Genomic DNA, 15,574 nt, shown 5'->3' with positions numbered 1-15,574 from the left:
TATAGTGTATAGAAAATACAGCAAAAATCATACAAATCTTAAATCAACAACAGTTTTAAGCAAACACAGCAACAAACTCAAACTAAAACACAAAACGTATCACCTGACATTAACATTCGTAGTGAAAAAATACAGAATACAAGCGAAAAATAAAAAGAATACAATAGAAAAATATTGTTCGCCAACCTCGCAACACCTTTAATTTGGCCATTAATGTCACATCCTTACCTTCGTATTTGTTCAAAAAGTTCCTAAAGCACACAGCCGTGACAAATTTAACCACAACCCTGTTGTTGCGTAGTGGTTGGAAGCTGATCAGTTCTTAAATTTTCACTCGCAAGACGTCAAAAATCACATCACTTAGTCCAGCAGAATGTGTACTCTTGGAGACCGTCAACCTCACCGACTCAGAGCGCCGGTGGGAGTGAGAAGACATCCCAATATGGGCAAACTAGTGGAGTGTCCACTCGCAGGGCGGCCAACTAGTCAACAAAACGCCAGGTGCGGCTCGGCAGCTTGAGTGACCAAAAGCATCAGCTCGCTGTGCCTGGTGACTCCTCATTATGTATTTTATTGGCTTGAGAAATATTTAAAACTGCCAGTGATAAAGTGTAAGTATATTCAGCTTAGTTCTTAAAAGCGTGTAGGTTATCAAACGTTTGTACGTTTGGACAATTTTATCATCAATTTTTTTGTACAGTTCGTCCTTATAAACATTATGCAAACGTATCTTAATCCAGCCGTAACTTGTCCAACAACCAGAAGGCCTAGCCAGAAACCGGGCAGCAGAGACATTGATCCCTGGAAAAAACACATAGAAGGTAGGCAATGCTCCCCTAACCCGTCCTCAGGCCAAGTCTATTATATGAAGCGGTCGACCCCAAAGACGCATTCGTAAATTAAAACATTATGTTCTCTCAAAACAAAAATGTTCTCTATATAAATTAATATTTTTATATATAACAATATTGTTCATATTTAGACATGGGTTATGTGATTAGGTTCTAGTACGTGGGAGAAGCATTCACAGCGTTGTGGTTCGAACAAAAGTAGTCAGTGAAGCACTTGTTCCGGAAGTGTTCGAACGTCATCAGTTGTGAATCGTGTGTAAATTGTTTTCATTCATGAACAGGATGCTTGGCAGATGCATGGAGTGGACTTTGAGCATTGCATACGAGGACGGGCTAAAATGCTATATGATATTAGGAGGACGGGTTATGCGTCATATATAAAGTGCTTTTCATTCCTAAACAGCGAGTTGGGCGGCTGAATTACCGATCATTTGCAATGAGGACTGGATGGATGAAACACCATCTGGTTTCGATCGGTTTAGTAGGGTCTGACCGGCGGGTCAGATTATTGAGGTGGTAGTTATGGTGCGGACGGGTCGTGTTGTGAAGAGTGGGGCGAGAGAATCTGGAGTGTTACTGTGACAAGTGTTGCTGGAACGTTTAATGTGTTACTGTGGCGAGTGTTGCTGGAACGTTTAATGTGTTACTGTGGCGAGTGTTGCTGGAACGTTTAATGTGTTACTGTGACAGGTGTTGTTGGAACGTTTAATGTGTTACTGTGACAAGTGTTGCTGGAACGTTTAATGTGTTACTGTGACAAGTGTTGCTGGAACGTTTAATGTGTTACTGTGGCGAGTGTTGCTGGAACGTTTAATGTGTTACTGTGACAAGTGTTGTTGGAACGTTTAATGTGTTACTGTGACAAGTGTTGCTGGAACGTTTAATGTGTTACTGTGACTAGTGTTGTTGGAACGTTTAATGTGTTACTGTGACAAGTGTTGTTGGAACGTTTAATGTGTTACTGTGACAAGTGTTGCTGGAACGTTTAATGTGTTACTGTGACTAGTGTTGTTGGAACGTTTAATGTGTTACTGTGACAAGTGTTGTTGGAACGTTTCATGTGTTACTGTGGTGAGTGTTGCGGGAACGTTTAAATTGTTACTGTGGCGAGTGTTGTGGGAACGTTTAATGTGTTACTGTGGAGAGTGTTGCGGGAACTTTTAATGTTTTACTGTGACAAGTGTTGCGGGAACGTTTAATGTGTTACTGTGACAAGTGTTGCGGGAACGTTTAATGTGTTACTGTGACAAGTGTTCCGGGAACGTTTAATGTGTTACTGTGGAGTGTGTTGCTGGAACGTTTAATGTGTTACTGTGACGAGTGTTGCGGGAACGTTTAATGTGTTACTGTGACAAGTGTTGTGGGAACGTTTAATGTATTACTGTGACAAGTGTTGTGGGAACGTTTAATGTGCTACTGTGGAGTGTGTTGCTGGAACTTTTAATGTGTTACTGTGACAAGTGTTGCTAGAACGTTTAATATGTTACTGTGGCGAGTGTTGCGGGAAAGTTTAATGTGTTACTGTGACAAGTGTTGCGGGAACGTTTAATGTGTTACTGTGACAAGTGTTGCGGGAACGTTTAATGTGTTACTGTGACAAGTGTTGCTGGAACGTTTAATGTGTTACTGTGACAAGTGTTGATGGAACGTTTAATGTGTTACTGTGACAACTGTTGATGGAACGTTTAATGTGTTACTGTGGCGAGTATTGCGGGAACGTTTAATGTGTTACTGTGGCGAGTATTGCGGGAACGTTTAATGTGTTACTGTGGAGAGTGTTGTGGGAACGTTAATGTGTTACTGTGACAAGTGTTGCGGGAACGTTTAATGTGTTACTGTGACAAGTGTTGTGGGAACGTTTAATGTGTTACTGTGACGTGTTGCGGGAACGTTAATGTGTTACTGTGACAAGTGTTGTGGGAACGTTTAATGTGTTACTGTGACAAGTGTTGTGGGAACGTTTAATGTGTTACTGTGACAAGTGTTGTGGGAACGTTTAATGTGTTACTGTGACAAGTGTTGTGGGAACGTTTAATGTGTTACTGTGACAAGTGTTGCGGGAACGTTAATGTGTTACTGTGACAAGTGTTGCGGGAACGTTTAATGTGTTACTATGACAAGTGTTGCGGGAACGTTTAATATGTTACTGTGACGAGTGTTGCGTGAACGTCTAAAGTGTTACTAGAAACCTTCACCATAAACTACTGCCGGATAAGAGCACCAAGTATTAAGTCAGTGTTATAGAGACCGGATGTTATTCCCACGGGCACCGGATGTTTAAATTGGTTTGACCTTCTCTTGCAAGGACCTGAACGTGTGTTGGGTCGATAAGTAAGGAATAAAGGAGAGACCAGAACAGAAAATTCCGCTTCTCCCGTAAGTGGATAAACTCGCACGTCCCAGACTGTCTGGACACGACCAGCTGCCCCAGCTCCGTCGTTCATATTGACAGGTAAGCTACTCCTCGACCCTCAAGTGTTAACTGGGCTGCTTGTATACAGTTTAAAATTAGATGGTTCATGCGGTAATTGTACTACATTTGTGGTGCATGATCACTACCATGCATAATTCTTTCATGCCATTATAGGTAAGGAATGGCTCGTCGAGGAACAGAATCCACCACTTTAAAGGTACGTTCCAATTTCTTCAGTTTGGATAGCAATATTATAAAGTTTATTACCTGGTTGATGGGGTTCTGGGAGTTCTTCTACTCCCCAAGCCCGGCCCGAGGCCAGGCTTGACTTGAGAGAGTTTGGTCCACTAGGCTGTTGCTTGGAGCGGCCCGCAGGCCCACATACCCACCACAGCCCGGTTGGTCCGGCACTCCTTGGAGGAATAAATCTAGTTTCCTCTTGAAGATGTCCACGGTTGTTCCGGCAATATTTCTTATGCTTGCTGGGAGCAAGATAGATAGTATAGATAGATATTATAGATAGTAATATTATAGAGAACTCAATATTGTGAGAGGTGGTCATCATGCTCGGATGTACTACATTTTCCACTGTGTAGATCAGTGTAGGAGCAGGTTGAACGCTTAGTGAGACAATATTATAGTACAGTGTACCAGAGGCTAGACTCGTTGTGCTTCAGAACCAAAGTTATCCACATAAAACCCAGAGTTGCCATATTATGTCTAGTGATTTTCACAAAGTAAGAGAAGGGGCAGTGGGATTAAAAAAAATGCTTTATGGCTAAACTACTTGCATGAAAAAGATCATTTCTATGTTACATTCTGCAAGTGCTGTGCCAATCATTCCAACTTTTCAACACACACACACTAGATGGAAGTTAACCGATTGTAGTGTGTGCATCCCAGGGTAGTGTACCTAAGAGTAGTATGTGTACCCCAGAGTATTGTACCCTGTATTGCGGGAACGTCTAAAGTGTTATCGTGACAAGTGTTGCGGAACGTCTGAAGTGTTATCGTGACGAGTGTTGCGGGAACGTCTAAAGTGTTATCGTGACAAGTGTTGCGGGAACGTCTGAAGTGTTATCGTGACGAGTGTTGCGGGAACGTCTAAAGTGTTATCGTGACGAGTGTTGCGGGAACGTCTTAAGTGTTACTGGAAACCTTTACCATAAACTACTGCCGGATAAGAGCACCAAGAAATAAGTCAGTGTTATTGTGACCGGATGTTGTTCCCACGGGCACCGGATGCTTTAATTGGTTTGCTCCTTCTCATGCAAGGACCTGAACGTGTGTTGGGTCGATAACTGAGTAATAAGCGAGAGACCAGGAAAGAAAAGACCGCTTATTTTGTAAGTGGATAAAGTCGCACGTCCCAGACATTCCGCACAAGACCAGCTACTCCAGCGCCCTCATTCTTAAGGTAAGCTACTCCTCGACCCTCAAGTTTCAACTGAGACGCAGTATATAGATTAAAATGAAATAGTTCATGCAGTAATTGTATTACATATGTGGTGTATAACGACTGCAATGCATAATCCTTTTTCTTGCCATTACAGGTAAGGAATGGCTCTTCAGGGAACAGACTTCACCACTTTTAAGGTATGTTCCAATTCCCCCAGTTTTGATTAGCAACATTATAGAGATTGCTGAATCTCAATAGAGTGAGAGGTGGTCATCATGCTCGGGTGTGCTATATATATATCATTGTGTAGATCAGTGTAAGAGCAGGTTGGCCTACTTCGGGTGGCAATAAGCCCGTGGAACACTGTACAATAATAGACTCGTTGTGCTTTAGAATCAAAGCTGTCTACATAACCCAATGGTTGCCATATTATGACGTCCAACATTAAAAGTAAATAAAAAAATAAGTGATGTTGCACTCGGATAAAAGTCTATTTATGGCTAATCTGCTCGCATTTATAATTCTACAGAGTAATACCCTTTTACAAGTGCTGCGCCAATATTCCTCTTTTATCAACACACTCTAGATAGAAGTGTACCCGATGGCAGTGTGTACACCCAGGAGTAGTGTATCCCAGGGTAGTGCGTGTACCCCAGAGTAATGTACCCTAGGGTAGGGTGTTACTGTGTATTACTGAGAGTAATAACCTTTAACCTACACACAAATGACATCAATCAAGCAATGCTGGATTGGTCTCTAAGAATAGAATAACTTACATTCTATGTCCCCTTAGGATTCGAACCCTGGCCGCTGCGGGTCTCCCAATCAGAAAATCACCTCAGTTAATGAGGAGACCCGCGGCAGCCTCGGTTCGAATCATGAGGGTTTGATTATATTTATAATATATATATAATATATATATATATATAATATATATATATATATAATATATATATATATATATAATATATATATATATATAATATATATATATATATAATATATATATATATATATATATATATATATATAATATATATATATAATATATACTATACGACGACGTTATATATGTATATATATACGACGACGGCCGTGAAGGTGACGCTGGTAGTCGTGGGTAACTATGAGCCGGCTCACTTTAACTGCTTGTTTGAGATGGCGTGAGCTCCCGAGGCGTCGCCAGGTGCGAGGAGGGTGACGGGCCGTGGGGTAGGTAGACTGGTGGTATTGTCCAGACGTCTGGAAAGTTTCAACTAGAAAGCAACTAGACGTCTAGTTGTTGTTGTGGCTGCAGTTATTGAATATATAGACGTGATATGATAGAATAGGTGATGATGGAGCAGGCCGAATCTCTTCCTAGAGAGATTACCGTGACAGTGATTATATATATAAATAATATAAATCACGAAGAAATTAACACGTGTTGAACAATGTGACGACAGTAATACGACAGATAAGAGCACGGCCACATCATCAAGCACACTCTCAACACCACCACGGACACACCCTCCGACACACCCTCCGACACACCAACAACACACCAACAACACTGCCACCAAAGAACACACTAAACAACCCCAACATCAACACAAACAACTCGACCGCCTCACAACACCAACTTGAGCCCTTGAGCACAGCGCTCATACCAAAGTTTCTCTCATTAACTTTGTTTACGTCCTTTTCAGGCTCTCATTATGCTCTTTGGGAATAATTAACGGGTTATTAATTTAGGGAAAGTTGAGAGCACTCGCGCCACCGCTGGCCAAGTGTTAATGGGTAAGGCCGCTGACCGACCAAGTTGCCGGATCAAAACAAATTTGTTTTTAATTCACATTTCACTTTAAAATCAACACCAGAAATTTCCACTCAAGATTTCCTTTCGGTTTCATAATATATTCAGGACCCCGAGGCGTCGAGGTGACATTAAAATGCAAACTAATGCTTGCAAACTTTTATTTTTCTTTGAGATGTGAATAATGTTACTTCTGAAATAAAGATAAAATGTAGTTATGTTTTGGAGTGGCCCCCATCTCTTGTTGTGACAACAGCACCTGTTAACCCCCTCATTCTGGGGAAGTTCGGCGCTGTACCTCCCGCACTCGAATGTGTATGATTCCTCCCAACTCGTCTACGTTCCAAGACTTGTTTGGTCCTGCCAAGTGGACTAATCATTTTAACCTTTCTCATATTGATCCTACACGTCCTGATGCTTTATACATCGATAAAAACCTGTTCTCCAGCGTCCCACATCCATATGGGACGCTGGCGAACATTAGATCGTCTTTTTGAAATCCAAATAAAGACTCTTTCAAGGCAATTTATACAGCTTTCGTTAGATCAATATTGAGATATGCAGCACCGGCCTGGAATCCACACTTGTGAAGCATGAGACTAAAATTGAACTAGTGCAGAGGTTTTTGACCAGTTTAGTTCGAGTGCCAAGAGGGTGAAGCTATGAGGATAGGGTGAAGACACTGGATCTCACAACCATGTGGAACAGAGGAACCAGAGGAGATATGATCATAAAATAAAAGATACTTATGGGGAACAAAGAAGGCGGACAGTGACAGCCTCTTTTAAATTAGAGAAAATAGGAGAAAATGAAACAAGTGGATGCTGGAAAACTAACGAATCGAAGAAATGTAAGGAAATACTCGTACCTCGTACAGGTGGTCAACGAATGGAATGCTGAGAGAAGCTGTGGAAGCCACCTCCATCCATAACTTAAAGGACAGATTCCGCAAAGAATTCGAGCGTTAAAATAGTTCAGCTATGGCAACTGTAGGTGGCAAGACCCACAGAGTTAGACCTCACCATCTCGTAGACCTTGATAGGAAAGCAAAGCCCATGTTGGTGGTCAAAGTTATGCGCCACAGATTGTGCAGGTGGTCAAGGCTGTTTCACATTCTGTGCAGGTGGTCAAAGCTCTGCATCACTACCCGTGCTGGTGGTCAAGGCGCTGTGCCTGTTCCTGTGCCCGTGCTGCTGCTGGTCAGGGCTGTGCTGTGGTCAAGGCCACGGTGCGGTCGCTGGCGTGTCGGAACATAGGTATACGCGAATTAATAAATATTCCTAATGGCTTACATTGGCAGTCTGGCTCTGAATTCTGCGTATTTTTCCCTGAAATTGAGTTTGCTTTTGCGATAATATTATGCCGTAGTGTGACCCTGGTTTATTAAAGATAATCAGGCTCTGATTCAACTTGTAATGCGTTTAATAAGCAGTCCCCGTGGCGTTGTGGTAAAACACTCGCTCGACGCTTCGCAAGCGCTTTGGCCTGGGGTCGTATCCTGGCCGGGGAGGATTTACTTGGCGCCAATCCTTAACTGCAGCCTCTGTTCACCCAGCAGTGAATGGGTACCTGGTAGTTAAACGATTTGGCGGGTCGTATTCCGGGAGAAATTAGGATTAAGGACTTGCCCGAAATGCGAGGCGTGTTAGTGGCTGTACAAGAATGTAAGAACTCTTGTATGTATATGTATATATATATATATTTATATATATATATAATATAAATAAAACAAAACAAGTTAGTATAGGTTTCTCCTCAGCTATTGATGTGATGTAATGAAAAAATCATATGACATATTACTTTTTCTTCTAAAATTAATGATTCTCTTGAGGAAGAACTGAATATTTCTGGCTTTTAGTAATCCAGTAAGTCATTCAATGGAGCATTGAAAAAGTGACTAATGAAAATTTGGAAAGGTTGATTAAAATTCAGTGATGTGATTGGGCTGTGTCTGGGATGTCTTCATAATGTTCGTCACACCAGACAAGGACTTGGGTGAGGGCTGTTCTTGTATACAAGAAGCTAGGCACAGTCTTACATGATATAGAGATGGGATTGTCTCATAAATTTAGTCTATTTGAATTAAAGACACGAGTGGAATAGTAGATGTGATCATGTGATCACATGATTTGTATGTTTAATGAAAGACTTATCAACTTAACGCTTATTGAAGGTTGAAAATACTTTTGATTGACCTTAAAACAGCTGCAATCTAGAACATACAGAAATAATGGGGAGAAAGTGCAAAGTCAGTACGACAATATAGCACTAGAAAGGGATATGAGGACGGAAGGAAGAAACGGTGTCCAAGCACTTAAACCTTTGGGAGATAGAGATTTAACCTGTAAGAAGCAAGACACGCTGTACCGACCTGTCAAAGTGGTTGTTTTAGTCTAGAAATAAGCTTAAATTTTTTAAGCACATTTTCAGACACTATAGAATATTTCTTCCATCTGGAGGAAGGGAGACGTGAGTGCTGGGAAGGATGCCTCCACAATTTCAAACGATGCAAATAGAACAGAGTTGGATTTTTTATAAACATTGATGAACAGGAATTACCTTATGAAGAACACTTGTCTGAAGACATCTACTAACGCTTTTAAGTATTTTAATGGGCATATACGAGTATGTTCCTTGTCAAAGAAAATATTACTGTAATCAACTTAGAAACAAAATAATTAATTGGCTGCTCAATAAACTTTTGATCCGTTTTCTTTGATATTCGACAAGATCTAATTAGAGCTCAATACTAAAATAGACCGATAAAATGAATACTATTAGCAGAAACGTTATTCTCAGTACAAATTCTATTTGGAAAACCTAGTGAGAAAACCGGCTGAAATTCGGAAACACCAGTAAGCTGAAGGAGCACCTAAACGTGGTGGGTACCTACATGTCGCGGGGTGCCTACACGTGGTGGGTGCCTACACGTGGTGGGTGCCTACACGTGGTGGGTGCCTACATGTCGCGGGGTGCCAGCACGTGGTGGGTGCCTACACGTGGTGGGTGCCAGCACGTGGTGGGTGCCTACATGTTGCGGGGTGCCAGCACGTGGTGGGTACCTACATGTTGCGGGGTGCCAGCACGTGGTGGGTACCTACACGTGGCGGGGTGCTTACACGTGGTGGTGGTGTGTCCAGATTCTGTAGAATTTAGTTAATAGTTCTTTCTCGACGTACTGACAGCGGACGCACTTTATGATTGTGGTGAGTGGATTCGGGACGTTGTGGCGGCTGTCACCTCCTGGACACCGGGTGGCAGGTTTATGAGAGGGTCTCGGTCATGGCAGACTGGGGAACTAATCCTCAGGCAGCATTCCACAAAGGCTTTCCAGTGGTGATCAAAAGTGACGTTTCGGGGTGGTCAGAGACATGGAAAAGAGCATGTTGTGTTGAGCTCAGGACATGTGACCGGATGTGGTGTGGGCAAGTTAAATCAATACTGATGCAAGCAAGTGTCAGAGTCAGTGCAGTACAGGATATCAAACTAGGTAGAAGCCAGGACCCATGGTGGCAGCATAACTGAGATTGTATTGACAAGTCCATGCTGGTTGCTCTACAAACCCAATGCCCTGCAGGCATCTTTGGTGAAGTTGGGAGTAGTTTGTGAGTAGCTCAATATACAGTCATTAATGACAGAACTGATGTGAGTAGCTTTCTCTACAGACATTAATGACAGAACTGATGTGAGTAGCTTCCCCTGCAGACATGACACAGCTGGTGTGAGTAGCTCCACCGGCAGACACTCATGACCCACCTCAGTAAGCGTGCATTGATCCTGAGGATTTCCCTTATGTCCCGAGCTCACCCTCAGATAGGAAGGGCTGATGTGTGATGCTTAACGCTAGTGGAGGGTTACTGGAGTCGAAGAGTGGAGGTTCGAAGGGGAGGGGAGAATTTTCAATAGACAGTGATAGTGAGGATTAAAATATATCAAGTGCCTCGGCCAATGGTTGGGTGGAGGACGATATATTTTGAACGGTGGCTTACGGTGCAGTAATCATTAGACAGCGAATTACCGTGATGGGGAAAAAGCACTTAGTGTAATTAGAAAAAACAACTAAATTTTTAATGAATCACTCCGAAGATTAATTACTTGCGTAACATGACTTAAAACAATTAATTGCGAATCATCTGGGGAGTCAAGATAAGGCTCAGGACTCGCTAAGCACACTTGTGAGAGTTGTTCCTCGTGCCTAGATAAATGCAATCTGCATAAAATGCGAAGTTCAAGGGCTCCGAAGCGCTTCGAGGTCATGTTTCACACAAGGTTATTATTATAGTGGCCTACTCGTAGGGCTCCGGAGCTCGTAGCGTTTAAAATTAATACAGACTAAGCTGCTATGCCCGAGGTAAGAGAGAGAGAGAACTGTATGTATGGTTGGTGGATCTTGGCCGCATCTGAGACTGCGTTTTCCCAACTGCCGTCATTTTAAAGACGCACTCATCAAATTTAACGAACTGAGTATTCAAAATCGGTATTTTGTAGTATATACATCCATGTTATTTTATAGTAGAATTTGGTGTATAGTTTAGGAGATCAGGTAAGTGTGGCAAGTATTTGTATCTACAGTACACGGGTAAAACATTAATTAAAGTGGGACTGGAACTCGTGAAGACTGCGAGGCACTGTTCGAGAGTAGTTAGGCGCTCATCAGTTATGATTCGTGTGTAAAGCGTTTTAGTTCATTAATAGAGGGTTTTGCGGCTGGATTACCAAGCATTTGGCTGTTATTAATGAGGAAAAGCAGGAGGTTGGGTTGATAGAGATCAGGTTCCATCGAATTTGCAGGAAACACAATTACTCGGTGAACGTTTGATGCACCTTCGTCACCTCCTGGCGCATTAACGCCTCAGGAGGCGTTAATGCTTACTGGCGTAAATTTGAAAGGGTAAGATTAATGATTCTAACACGAATCTTCTCAATATATCTTATGTTTTTCTTCACTGTCGAGGAAGGTTGAAAAATTAGCTCTCCAAAGTTCATTTTCACAATTTATTATGGTCTGACGCCCAGGGATGCGTTTCGCAAGGTACTTCTTACATTTTCAAAGACAAATTTTCAATGCTTTTGCAAAGGCTTATCTTCTCTTGGAGTATTCTATACCACCTCACCTCAAGAGAATATAAGCCTTTGCAAAAGCATGGAAAATTTGTCTTTGAAAATGTAGGGAGAACCTTACGAAATGCATCCCTAGACGTCAGACCATAATAAATTGTGAAAATGAACTTTGGAGAGTTAATTTTTCAACCTTCCTCGACAGTAAAGAATAATATAAGAAATATTGAGAATTTTCGTGTTAGAATCATTAATCTTACCCTTTCAGTCATATTCAATAACATATGCTTACAAGAAAGACTGCTACCAATATATATATATATATATATATATATATATATATATATATATATATATATTATATATATATATATATATATATATATATATACAATACAATACATATATATATATATATATATATATATATATATATATATATATATATATATATATATAATATAATATAATATAGCTACCATCTCTGGTGCAATTGGGTCCGAGGGACCCATGGCCTCGGAGAAGGGAATACAGAGCATTCAGAGAAAAACTTGACATTCAACTCTTAATACATATGAATGTTCACATCTCCTACCACCCCTTTTTTTGTTGTACACTTTTACATATCTGATTGATTATAAAAAGTGAACATTGATATACATATAATCTCTCACTTATCGATGTATATAAACACTTCAAGTAAATTTAACAATATTCAGTTAGTGAATAAGCTATTTTTCGTGGTCTTAATAACGCTCCCGCAGGTGACAGCTCTTCAGCTAAAAATTGTACCAAAAATCTGAACTGTGAATATGTAAGCAAATAGACAATAAAGAACGCCAACATTGTCATGGTAAGTGACCTGAGAGTGTCCGGTGAGGAGTGGGGAAGGGGAAGTAAAGAGTAGGGAAAATAAGGGGGGAAGGGAAAGTAAAGGGAGCGGGATGGTGGGTAAAATAGGTCTGTACCAAGAAGCAGACTATATAAAATGAATGCTGGAATCTGGCGAGTGTGTCTCTGCCTACGACACAAAGTTCATTGCAAGTTATATGTGGAAAACTACCATGCAATGTGTTCGTCAGGAGACAGAATTGTGAGAAGTGTTACAGACTCTATAACTGGGCAGCCAATCGAACTGAGTGATGGAAGAGAATCCCTCATCTGTTTTATATATTTTCTCATTAGGAATTTAATTTGATTCGTAATAAGGGAAAATAAAATATTGTTGTTAATTAAGATTGAATGTATTATGTTTAGAAGACTTGCGTAGGTGAGAATGCGTTAGAGTGACAGCCAGTAAGTGCTTGTGATGGCGCAGATCTACATATATGAATACAGAATGAGTTACTGCAGCCACATGCTGGCCTGCGCACTGAGAGTTCACCTCCACATTAAGCAACAGTAATGCCCGAATTCCACAAAGGCCAGAAATTATAATTAAATACATTTTTACTAATACTTTTAACAACAAAACTTATAAAATCTGTTATGGGAAATTAACCGAATTGAGAAATGGTGTTTGATGCCTTTTACTTGACTAAACATATCTATTAAAAAAGGAATTTAGTTATACCGAAGGATGCCTGTGCATTAAGCTTTATGCATTAAAATATAATTATTTGTATTTTGGTAAAGTTTAGGGACCAGGATTTCCCCTCAGGCCATCTGACACTTTCACGGGTTCATTCTTAAACCCCGACCAAAGAGTTGGTCTAACCCTCTCCCTCAGCCCACTCTAAGACCTTCAGTATGAAACCTTTTCCCCCACCCTCTTCTGGCTCTCATTTTAATAGCCACCTTGTCATTGACAGCTTCAAGAGAGCCTACTTAAATGTTGAATTTTTATAGCCGATCTGGTAACTTCAAGCGAGAGTTCCCCTAATACAGCACCATGCAGTTATGTAGCCCCATCAAGGAACCCAATTATACAGCGCGATCAAGAAATCCTATTGTACAGTCCCTTCAAGAAGTACAATTATGCAACCTTTTCAAGTTTTATTGTGCAGCTCCATCAAGGAGCTCAATTATGCAACCCCATCAAGGAGTCCAATTATGAAGCCTCATCAAGATGATGAATTACGCAGCCCCATAAAGGAGTAACGTCTCGCAGCACTTGACGGAGTAACGTCTCGCAGCACTTGACGGAGTAACGTCCTGCAGCACTTGACGGAGTAACGTCGCACAACTTTACGAAACAAAGAAAGCTCTGCAAGAAACCCTTCCATAACATTGTCTTCCTTGTTACTGTGAATTTCCAGTCCACCCAATTAGCAAAGTTCAATTCCACCTGCAGTCCTATTATGTAGTCCCCCCCTTAGCAGCCCTGAGCAACGACCCTTCTTTCATCCCTATATAATAGCCTTAGTCTTAGGCCTTACTTCGGCCCACTCCAACAGTTCTCTCCCTCAGCCCCCTCCAACAACCACTCGTGCAGTTCTCCCCCTCAGCCCCCTCCAACGTGAGGTTCTCTCTCCCTCAGCCCCCTCCAACGTGAGGTTCTCTCCCTCAGCCCCCTCCAACGTGCGGTTCTCTCCCTCAGCCCCCTCCAACAACCACTCGTGCAGTTCCCTCCTTCAGCCCCCTCCAACGTGCGGTTCTCTTCCTCAGCCCCCCTCCAACGTGCGATTCTCTCCCTCAGCCCCCTCCAACGTGCGGTTCTCCCCTTCAGCCCCCTCCAACGTGCGATTCCCTCCCTCAGCCCCCCTCCAACGTGGGGTTCTCCCCCTCAGCCCCCCTCCAACGTGGGGTTCTCCCCCTCAGCCCCCTCTAACGTGAGGTGCTCTCCCTCAGCCCCCTCCAACGTGGAGTTCTGTCCCTCAGCCCCCTCCAACGTGAGGTTCTCTCCCTCAGCCCCCTCCAACGTGAGGTTCTCCCCCTCAGCCCCCCCTCGCCCTGTTCTCGGTCGAGCTGGACAGTGACGGCTGCCAGTAGAGCGGACGACCCAGAGGAATCTACTGAAAATGTATCAGAAAGAATGTATTGGCAGACAAGGAAATTCAATTTGTTTATTAGACTGGAATATTTTGCCAATGATTGTTCAGAATATTTAATCATGCATTTCCGATTATAACTCAAGTTATTATTTGTTTAAGAAATTATTTATCGCTGCTGTCTATTCAATGCAAAATGCAAATGCTTAATATGTTTGTCTATTTTGCTCTGTGAGATTTCGATATAATAATAGTGACTTTGTATGAAGACTTATCTCGCAAGACTAATTCTGAGATAAGATAAGATAAGCAGATACCGTAAGCAAAAATTTCAATATTTTTGGCTTCGCTATCTCCAACGAAGTTACGTACTCCAATTACATATATAACGTACACACAATTAATGTAGATAAATTCTAAATTAATGGCGAATAAAAGTGAACGTATGCCCACTTAACAAACTTTGCTGGGTTGAGCTCTAGCTCCATGGGTCCACCTTTACGTTGTTGTTCATTTGGAACATTCTAATATCAGCTTTATCAATACCCCCAACGTGATCATAGTTCTTATGTAATTATTCACTTGAGAATGACGTTCAAAATTAACTCTTGAAAGTTGATATTACAATTATATTTCGGGTGACGCGTGTCGCTAATGGTTGTGTTTCGTTGAAGCTCTTCAGCGTGTACAGTGAGTAGTTCCAAAGGCTGTTAAACATGTACTCGAGTGATTCTTTGAGGATAAAAAGCTGGGTGAATTGGCTTCCTGTAGTTTTCTGTAATCATAAGCATTTCTTCAACTGCGGAGGAAGTTGATAAGTGAATTCTCCAAAGCTTAATTTTAAATTATATTAGGCCTATTGCATGCCACAGGCGGACATTTTTTATATATTTTTAACATATACGGAGGCAGAGGGAAATTGATAAATAGTATCAGGGAGTTACATTATATACACCACTGGATGGGGCTACCTAGCAGTGCCCGGGTCGACCACACACACCATCACATACTTCATTTACCCACAACCTTACCATATCTCTTCCTCACACACGCTCACAGTCTCTGCCTATCGCTGAAACTGTCATCAATGCAGAATGTCATCGTTGTAAACATGTTTACACCATCACA

This window comes from Procambarus clarkii, chromosome 52, assembly GCF_040958095.1.
Source record: "Procambarus clarkii isolate CNS0578487 chromosome 52, FALCON_Pclarkii_2.0, whole genome shotgun sequence".
In the NCBI taxonomy this organism is placed as follows: Eukaryota; Metazoa; Arthropoda; class Malacostraca; order Decapoda; family Cambaridae; genus Procambarus; species Procambarus clarkii.
Note: the sequence above shows the minus strand (reverse complement) of the source record.